Genomic DNA, 2554 nt, shown 5'->3' with positions numbered 1-2554 from the left:
ATAATTTAGCATTATGTTCTTTAGTGTATTAACATTCAGCACAGAAAATCCTTATAATATAAGTTGTTGTCCGGATGGCTGATCTCAGACGATCTTGGAGGTGAAGATGGTGGGTGTGGAGGTCCTGGGCTGGTGTGGTTACACGTAGTCTCTGGTTGTGAGGCCGGTTGGATGTACTGGCAGATTCTCTGAAACGCCTTTGGAGACGGCTTATGGTAGAGAAATGAACATTCAATTCACAGGCAATAGTTCTGATGGACATTCCTGCAGTCAGCATGCCAATTGCACGCTCTCTCAAAGCTTGCGACATCTGTGGCATTGCACTGTGTGATAAAACTGCACATTTTAGAGAGGCCTTTTATTGTGGCCAGCCTAAGGCACACCTGTGCAATAATCATGCTGTCAAATCAGCATCTTGATTTGCCACACCTGTGAGGTGGATGGATTATCTCGGCAAAGGAGAAGTGCTCACTAACACAGATTTAGACGGATTTGTGAACAATATTGAGAGAAATAGGCCTTTTGTGTACATAGAAAAAGACTTGGATCTTTGATTTCAGCTCGTGAAAAATGGGGGCAAAAACAAAAGTGTTGCGTTTATAATTTTGTTCAGTGTAAATAGTAGGTTTTACATGTATGTGTGGTGATACGATCGGCTTCTGGGTTGCTAATAAATAATTTAGTATAATAAAGATTTTTGTGATAGTCGACTACGCCACCCTGACTCAATCAGGGAATATACCCAGTAGTTACACTAGGCCACACAGGTTCGTGTGTGCCAGGGAGGTCAGAGACGCAAGTACAATCAACTTACAAATAATCTTTTATTGCCATACAAAAATTGTAAAAACACAGTATTTCCGCTCTTTAAAACCCAGGGCACTCGGCACATGTACACATGATAACATTTGGAAAAGAAAGATCTCAGAGGGCAGCACTAATGGCTCATACAACACAGTCCCCTACCCACAAGGGTAGAAGGAACTTCAAGAAAACTCTGTTTTCCTTACCCACAAGGCAAACCAAAGAAAAGGAAAAAAGAAAAAAACACAACCCGCCCAGGCTGGGGCTACAGGCGGAAGGACCACTTATAGGCTTTTCCAAAAGCACAATCCTACTCACACACACACACTCACATGTCACCGTGCGCTTAAAATCACACACCGGCACTTCAAAAGTGTCACCCCACAGCAGCACCACCATGCAGAGAAGGTCCTTCCGCCAAAGCACCTCAGTCCCTGGGGAGAAACAAACAAACAGCTGGGTTTAATACAACCCTAAAAATAACCAACATTAACAAAGCCAAACATACAAATATACCTGGTCAAGGTCACAAAAGACCAGCTGATCTTCAGAAAAGAAAACTACCCGTGATTAAACAAAAAAAAAAGAAAATAAACAAAACGAATACGACTCACACGCACGCACACACCCGCACACACACACACACTTAAATGGAGCTAAACTAATCAAACACATCCAGTGAGCCTAGGAAGAATAACAGAAGTTAAAGTTGTTGCAGCACACACACACATACACACCCACGTACACTAATGCGCGTCCAACTATCACTCAGATTATAATTTTCTCGGTCACTCTAAAAAAGGGAAACAGAAAGTAGACAGTAGGATCCCGGCAACGGGCACGTCGACCCCCGCCGAGTCACAGCAATATAAAAAGCAGCGCGAACACTGCAGTTTGTCGAGAGGGGCTCAGATTCCAACGAAGCCAAATCACTGCCGATACGGAGAGAGAGAGAGATCGGGACGGAAACCCGTCCGGAGGACGAAAGAGGAGACCCCACACTCTACAAACGCCCTAAAGAGAAGCGAGACGTTACTAGTGCTCGTCTCACTACATTTTTCCGGCTTTCTTAAATGACACTTACCACAGGAGGACAACACCTCATATACCATTCCCATAGGCTACTGTTTACCGCAACCGTCAATACTGGCAACCAGCTGGGGTACAGGAAGCAACACATTAACAACATAGCGACACACTATACCGCACACCATCAGAATACACTACTCAACACGAGACAGCTTACCTAACATTGAAGGAGGAGCAGACACCCTATCCGAGCTGGTAGTACACCGTCGGAAAAAAATACTAGTGGACACACTACAATACAGAGAGGTGACGACACATCAATAGCGTTCTCAACACACGATTTTAACAACCACTATCAGCACGTACCTGAGGCGCTAGTGGATGACGAAACAAGGAGGGACGAGTCGTGACGCTCTTTGGGTACAACCAACCCTCATTAAATAACCCGTTCTTTTCCTCTGATAGGACGCCACAACTGTCACTAACTTAACTAATTCCATCACATATGCACTTGGAAGATGCTTTTATGGATTGAAGATGTGCAGTTTATCAGTCCATGCATTCCCTGGAAATCAAACCCATTCATTTTGCATTGGTAGCACTGTGCGTTTTACGGTTTGGGCTACAATAATGTTTTATATAAAGATATAAATGTGTCAGGAAAGAGCCAATAATATTCAGATGAAATTATTCCAGAATCAGCACACCCTTAGATCCCCCC

The 2554-nt window shown here is 43.9% G+C and overlaps 1 long non-coding RNA gene across 2 annotated transcripts; it reads right to left on the bottom strand.

Annotated features, from left to right (window-relative positions):
• Window positions 1-810: 810 nt before the first annotated feature.
• LOC143714042 (uncharacterized) lies at window positions 811-2070 on the bottom strand. Of its 2 annotated transcripts, XR_013195391.1 has the most exons (3): window positions 2051-2070; window positions 1889-1961; window positions 811-1818 (listed from the first exon to the last, which is right to left on the bottom strand). It is a non-coding gene; the product is annotated as an uncharacterized LOC143714042 (long non-coding RNA). The 2 variants fall into 2 exon arrangements; XR_013195390.1 differs by lacking the exon at window positions 2051-2070 and having other exon boundaries at window positions 1889-2003.
• Window positions 2071-2554: the final 484 nt, after the last annotated feature.

Source organism: Siphateles boraxobius, unplaced genomic scaffold, assembly GCF_051911475.1.
Source record: "Siphateles boraxobius isolate OS27281-9 unplaced genomic scaffold, OSU_SipBor_1 53, whole genome shotgun sequence".
Classification (NCBI taxonomy): Eukaryota; Metazoa; Chordata; class Actinopteri; order Cypriniformes; family Leuciscidae; genus Siphateles; species Siphateles boraxobius.
Note: the sequence above shows the minus strand (reverse complement) of the source record. Positions and strands in the feature narration are given on the sequence as shown.